The following is a 7,033-nucleotide window of genomic DNA, read 5'->3' as shown; positions in this document are numbered from 1 at the left end:
CAAAGAGGATGTACTGAATTAAATAGATACATATAACACCAGTGTTGTGGCCTTTATGTAGAAGGGCTAAGCTACATATCAAACATCCATATTCATTGGTGATATCCTCACATATGAAGATTGACACTGGGAATTGGGAATTGTATGAATTTACTAAATTCCTAAATCAGTGGAGTCTGGATAGTTGTAATAGTTCTGTTGTAAAGAGCTAGAAATTTGATGTTCAGGTGACTCACCAAAGAGAACATGCTAAATTCAATAGAGACATAGAATACCAGCACTGTGGCCTGTATATAAAAAGGCTTCTTCTTCTTCTTCTTCTTCTTCTTCTTCTTCTTCTTCTTCTTCTTCTTCTTCTTCTTCTTCTTCTTCTTCTTCTTCTTCTTCTTCTTCTTCTTCTTCTTCTTCTTCTTCTTCTTCTTTTTCTTCTTCTTCTTCTTCTTCTTCTTCTTCTTCTTCTTCTTCTTCTTCTTCTTCTTCTTCTTCTTCTTCTTCTTCTTCTTCTTCTTATTATTATTATTATTATTATTATTATTATTATTATTATTATTATTATTATTATTATTATTATTATTATTATTATTATTATTCAATTGTATCACAGCGGCCAGTTGATTCGCCGGATTTGGCATTGATTACTAGTCGGGCCCCACCCAGGGGCCTAGGACGTCGTAACGTATTTTCTTAATATACGTGCAGATCCAAGCAGTGCAGCTTTTTGCATTTGACTGATGGTGATTTTGTCAAGTTTTAACTGTTTTAAATGTAATTCCAGTGCTTTTGGAATAGCACCCAGTGTGCCGATTACCACTGGAATTACCACTGCTGGTTTGTGCCATAATCGTTGGATTTCAATTTTTAAGTCCTGGTATTTCGCGACTTTTTCATGTTCCTTCTCCTCAACCCTGCTATCACCTGGTATTGCGATGTCTATGATTGTAACCTTCTTTTTCTCAACCAGTGTGATGTCTGGTGTGTTATGCGCTAGTATTTTGTCTGTTTGTATACGAAAATCCCACAGGATCTTGACCATCTGATTTTCGGTGACTTTTTCAGGCTTATGTTCCCACCAGTTTGTTGTTGTTTTAATATTATAATTTTTGCACAAATTCCAGTGGATCATTTGTGCTACTGAATTGTGCCGCATTTTATAGTCAGTCTGCGCGATTTTTTTACAGCAGCTGAGTATGTGGTCAACAGTTTCATCAACTTCTTTGCAGAGTCTGCATTTGGCACCATCAGAGGATTTTTCGATTTTGGTCTTAATGGCATTTGTGCGGATAGCTTGTTCTTGCGCAGCCAGGATTAGTGACTCTGTTTCTTTCTTTAACGTACCTGCTGTTAACCATAACCAAGTTTTTTCACTGTCCACTTTATCTTTTATTTTTTCCAGAAATTGGCCATGCAATGCTTTGTTCTGCCAACTCTCCATTCTTAATTTTATCACATCTTTTTTGTATTCTTGTTTCGTCTGTTGGGCCTTCAATAGATTTTTGTTCTTTACTTCGATTAATAGATGTTCTTGACTTTCTTTTAAATAATCAGCCAGTGCATGTTTTTCTTCTTCAACTATTTGCTTCACTTGTAATAATCCTCTGCCACCTGATTTCCGGGGTAGGTATAGTCTATCAATATCAACACATGGATGTAAACTGTAGTGCATTGTCATTAGTTTCCTGGTTTTTCGGTCCAAAATGTCCAAATCAGCTTGTGTCCAGTTAACTATACCAGCTGTGTATCTTATAACTGGTATTGCCCAGGTGTTTATGGCCTTGATTGTATTTCCACCATTCAATTTAGATTTCAAAATTTTCCTAACTCTGTTGGTGTACTCTCCCCTGACAATAGTTTTTACTTCTCCATGCTTGATGTTATCCAACTGCAGAATGCCTAAGTATTTGTAGGCTTCATTTTCGTTGCATTTAATTAGTTGGCCATTGGGCATTTCAATTCCCTCACACGCAGTGATTTTGCCCCTTTTTATGGATACAGTGGCACATTTTTCCATGCCAAACTTCATTGAAATATCGGTGCTGAATACTCGGACTGTGTTTGTCAATGATTGGATTTCTATTTCTGACTTTCCATAGAGTTTCAAATCATCCATATATAATAAATGCGAAATTTTTTCGGCTTCTTTGGCTGTTTGGTAGCCTAATTTCATTTTTTTAAAGATTACTGATAGTGGGATCATCGCGATGATGAAGAGAAGAGGTGAAAGTGAATCACCCTGGAAAATTCCTCGCTTGATATTAACCATTCCGTAGTTCTCATTCCCTACTGCCAACTCGGTTCTCCATTGTTTCATCGCCTTTTCAGTAAAGGATGTAATATTTTTGCTAATGCCAGTTGTTTCTAAGCATTTTATGATCCAACTATGTGGCAATGAGTCAAATGCCTTTTTGTAATCAATCCAGACCATATTCAAGTTCGTTTTTCTGTTCTTACAATTTTCTAATATCATTTTATCCATTAGGAGCTGATTTTTGGGCCCCTGCTCGTTCTTTTGTTGCCTTTCTGCTCTACTGGCAAGATGTTGTTTGTTTCCAAATAATCCATAATGTTATCTGCAATAATGCCTGTGAGTAATTTGAAGGTTGTTGGCAAGCATGTTATTGGTCTGTAGTTTTCAGGTATTGTTCCTTTAGTTGCATCTTTCTGAATCAAGTATGTTTTTCCAGTTGTCAACCATTCATCAATTTGGCCATTTTGTAAAATCTCATTCAGTTGCCTGGCCAATATTGCATGTAAACTGGTCAGATATTTGAGCCAGAAACCATGTAATTGGTCCTTTCCAGGTGATGTCCAATTCTTTACTTTTTTTACTCGATTTTTGACCATCTCAGTTGTTATTTCTAATACTTGCATTTGTTTGTTGCCAATGCTTTTCTCAAAGTCATGTATCCATTTTGCTTCCTTATTGTAGTCCTTTGCATTTTCCCACAATTCTTTCCAGAATTCAACTGTGGCCTGCTTTTCTGGTTTTTGACTTTTGGTGTCATCATTCACATTAAGACTTTGATAAAAACGCCGTTGGTCTGATCGAAATTGCTGATTTTGTTTGTATTGGATGATTCGTGCCTCATATCTTTCAATTTTCCTAGCTGTTGCTGTTATCTGCTGTTTTACAATCTCTACAGCTTCATTGATGTTTCTTGTATCCAATCTATACCTTCTGATTAGCTGATCTATAATTTTGTTGTTTCTAAGTCGTTGCTCACGCATGTTCTTCAAATTGCTAGCATCTGCCCTTAATTTTTTGACTTTTTGTTCCAATCGGATTTTCCACTTTGGCTTTGATGCTTTTTCTGTTGTGTAACTAGGTGCTTTGATTTTAATGCCTAGTTCATTAGTGACTATTGCGGCTACACTGTACATTAACTGGTTCGTTTCCAAGATGGATCCCGATTCAATTGTTGAAAGCACTGCATTAACCATTTTCATGATAGGGGCCAAAATTTTCTTAGGCACAGTTTTTAATGATGGTAAACGTTGCCGTTCCTTATTAAGCAGAAAATGCTCCATGATCTTGTCCTTCAATTCTTTTTGTTTCTGAGTTAGTTCATCAGTTGGTTCAGTGATAACTGGTTCTGGTGATAGTGTTGTTATTTCCTCCCCGACAGCTTCTTCTGGGAGTTCTACTACAATGCCTTTAGGTGTGTCTTGAGTATCAGTTATTTCTGCTTGTGGTGTTGTTTTCTTAGTTTTGCAATTTGCTTGAATTTCCTCAAGTTCAACTTCACTAAACACTTTATTCCGTGTAATAAATCGCCTTTGATCTGCAAGTCGTTGTTCACTAACATTTGAATCTGGATGTTGTTGTTTCCATAATTCATACATTCGCTTTAAATAACCTCTTTTCCCAGGCTCTGAGTTGTAATAACAGGCCATTATGGCACGGTTTTCATCTGCACTATATTTTTGTTGTTTTGTTGGCTGGTCCACTTGTAGCCCACTTGTCGACGGATGTCCAGGGACCTCAACATCCGCCGCGGCCCTTGTTAACCCGCGCGACGACCGATGCGGTATAGAATTTTTATTTGTTTCTTTCACCATGTTATATGGGTTGGCGGGGTTTTTTTTATGGGGCCAGGTTGCCAACCTGACCCCAACCCTCCTCCTTTCTCATCCGGGCTTGGGACCGGCAACGGCGGAGTAGTTGTTGTTGTTGTTGTTATTATTATTATTATTATTATTATTATTATTATTATTATTATTATTATTATTATTATTATTATTATTATTATATTCCACACTTACCTATTTTTATGTTCTGCACATCTCAAACACTTTCATTTCAAATGGAATCAATGGCGCCATGTTTAAGATAAGTAAACAGACATTTGAATCAAGGGTCTCCTTAACCAAAAAAGTGATACCAGATTTGGCTGTCACTTCACTTGCTATGGCAATTGCTATTCAATGTATTATTGTCATTAATTTCCATGTACTTATAAGTCAGCACCTGTTTCCTGTTCTCCAACAAACAGTTTTTAGCATACAGCTTTTTTCTGTACTTCTTTAAATATTCACATTTTCTTTTATTCATAGCTTTTAAAAAAGAACCGTACTTTTTTGGACTGTAAGATGCACCAGAGTATAAGACGCAAGATTTTGAACAGGTAGATTTAAAAAAAGTTTTTGCACTCTGCAGGCCTCCAAAAAACAAGCCCACATTGAAAGTGCCTTTGTCACATGATTCTTTCCCTGCACTATTCTTTGTATTGCCATATTATTGCCTATTATTGCCTTGGTAAATGTATTGCAAACTGACAGTAACTGACATAGCTTGACAAATTCTGCTTCAGTGTTAAGAAACCATGTACTGGAACAAGAGACAGGAAACATTTTTTTTTAATGAGAGTCCAGACAGTTTTGAAGAGGGGAGAAATTAGGTTTTATCAGGCTTAGCTCTTGGCTTAAGTTCCCTTCCACTCTAATTCTGGTTGTCTGCTTTGGTTTTGAGCACATGAGAGTAGGGAAGGGGAATGTGAGAATGGAATCTGGTTGCTTCTTTCCATCTTCCCTCAGTCATACAGTACGTCATTGGACAACCTTGCAATCTGCATCTGGACAATTGCATTGATTATGCAAAATATAATTATAACACCCAAGGGAACATGCTTTGCCAACATCTGGTCTCCCCCCCCATCCCACTGCCTGTTGAAAGGAAGCAAATGGAAATGTTCTTTTCCAACAGTGAATGAAACAAAGGGAGAGCAACATGGCCTGGTCATTTTTTTCTCAGCCAGGAGACATTATAAAGGGTTGAATGCGCCATCACTGGACGTTTTTAAGAAGAGATTGAACAGCCATTGTCTAGAGCAGGGGTGTAAAACTCAATTTCATTGAGGGCTGCATTAGGGTTGTGTTTGATGGAGGCCAGGGCATGGCCAAGGTGGGCATGGCAAGCTTGATATCACTCATGTCGGGGGTGCCTGTGGGGACCTGAGCGCTCTGCCAGCAAAAACGGACTCCCAAGCTCCATTTTCACTGGCAGAGGCACTGTGGGCCGGTCCTGCACTGTTTCTAGGGCAGTCCTGCAGGACAGGTCTAAGTACCCTGCAGTACGGCTCTGGGCCCCAGTCCTTGAATTTGACACCAGTGGTCTAGAGTCCCCTGCTTATGTGTGTGTGTGGGGGCCGGTAGGGCAGACTTACAACTGGAAGTGGAACTTTGAGGCTACTGAGAGGATCCCTTCCCATTTTTGAATCTCCCTGCCTGTGTCTCAAAGGGCCAAACTGGTGGAACTGAACTTTCTGTAACCCAGTTATAGAACAGCTGAAATTGCTGTTCTTGAAAACACATCCATGGACTAGATTTGGCACACACTAACACAATTTGGAAGGGATTTGAGTTAATCATACTAGATACCTTCATTGCAAAATAGTTCACCAGTCCTCTGGGAGGATGGGGAGAACAGTCTACTAGCAACTTCAATCTTAAGGTGCTTTGCATACGGGCTTCCTGGAAGACTGTGTTCTACCTACTTGTTATGTCAAGGAAACCTACCTCCAGGGATACTCCCCTTCCAGGGATAGCCTGGAGGGAGAATATTTTTCCAATCATTATCAACAGGGAGGTTTCCATTTTCCTGCCTTCAAGTGAATTGACTTCATCTGAATATAGAAACCGCATAGAAAGTCATTGTGAAACTGATGAATGATCCCAGAAAGTTTAATGTAATTGAGATTAATATTGATATTTTAAGACTATAAAGGGAAGTAAAATTAAAAATACACTAAATCAAAGAAGAAGATAATATGGCTGACTAAGATACTAAAGCATAACGTGAAAATACCCTAAATAACCAATCTGAAATCAAAGGTATGTTCTGAAAAATGGTTTACTAAACTCCATCAGTTACGGTGTAAACATTATCACTCTGTCTTAAAGGTAAAGGTTCCCCTTGCACATATGTGCTAGTCATTCCTGACTCTAGGGAGAAGTGCTCATCTCCATTACAAAGCTGAAGAGCCAGCACTGTCCGAAGACATCTTTGTGGTCATGTGGCCGGCATGACTAAACACCAAAGGCTCCCGGAATGCCGTTACCTTCCCACCAAAAGTGGTTCCTATTTTTCTACTTGCATTTGTACATGCTTTCAAACTGTTAGGTTGGCAGAAGTTGGGACAAGTAACAAGAGCTCACTCTGTTACACGATGCTAGGGATTCGAACTGCTGAACTGCCGACCTTTCTGATCAACAAGCTCAGTGTCTTAGCCACTGAGCCACCGTGTCTCTTGTATTGTGCATTATCGGTTTAGGTTTACGTTTATTTGGATTTATATGCCGCCCTTCTCCAAAAGGACTCAGGGCGGCGTACAACATTAAAAACACACATCACAAAAGTTTAAAAAAGATTAAACCAATTTCCAAAAAGACCAAACCATTTTTTTAAAAAAAGAAACAATACATTTAAAATAAATTAACATTAACATTAACAGGCCAGGCTGGCTTGCTGGAAAAGCCAACTTTTTAGGGCGCGTCGGAAGGACCGGAGGTCAGGGATTGTGCGAAGCTCCAGGGGCAG

This window comes from Natrix helvetica (genome assembly GCF_964273705.1).
Source record: "Natrix helvetica genome assembly, chromosome: 1".
NCBI classification, from domain to species: Eukaryota; Metazoa; Chordata; class Lepidosauria; order Squamata; family Natricidae; genus Natrix; species Natrix helvetica.
This window is presented reverse-complemented; position numbering follows the sequence as displayed.